Genomic DNA, 335 nt, shown 5'->3' with positions numbered 1-335 from the left:
CCCCACCCCACCCCTCACCTTCTTGGACGCGCTATCCAGGGTCTCGGGGCGGCTGCCATCAAAGCAGAGCAGGACGGCGTCCGAGTCGCTGTAGCAGAGGGGACGCACGTTGTCGTAGTAGGGAGAGCCTGGGAGAAGAGAGGGTGTCATTGCACAGCACCCCCCCAAGGGACCCAGGCCCCCCCCGGGCAGGAGGTGCTTGCAAAGGGACACAACCCCCCTCCTGCCTGGGGCAGAGGGCACACAGCTCTGGAGTCCCCCAAAATGCCACCTCTGCTCCCCACAAGCCATTAACATCGCCATCGTCCCTAACGAGGCAGCGGGCACTGGATCCC

The 335-nt window shown here is 65.1% G+C and overlaps 1 protein-coding gene across 1 annotated transcript in view; it reads left to right on the top strand.

Moving 5' to 3' along the window:
• The window catches only part of CCDC65 (coiled-coil domain containing 65), a gene marked incomplete at its 3' end in the record, with an annotated part of 4379 nt that overhangs the window by 804 nt on the left and 3240 nt on the right, over positions 1 to 335 (top strand). The window lies entirely within an intron of this gene.

This window comes from Egretta garzetta, unplaced genomic scaffold (genome assembly GCF_000687185.1).
Source record: "Egretta garzetta isolate BGI_Z169 unplaced genomic scaffold, ASM68718v1 scaffold1140, whole genome shotgun sequence".
Lineage (NCBI taxonomy): Eukaryota > Metazoa > Chordata > Aves > Pelecaniformes > Ardeidae > Egretta > Egretta garzetta.
This window is presented reverse-complemented; position numbering and strand designations above follow the sequence as displayed.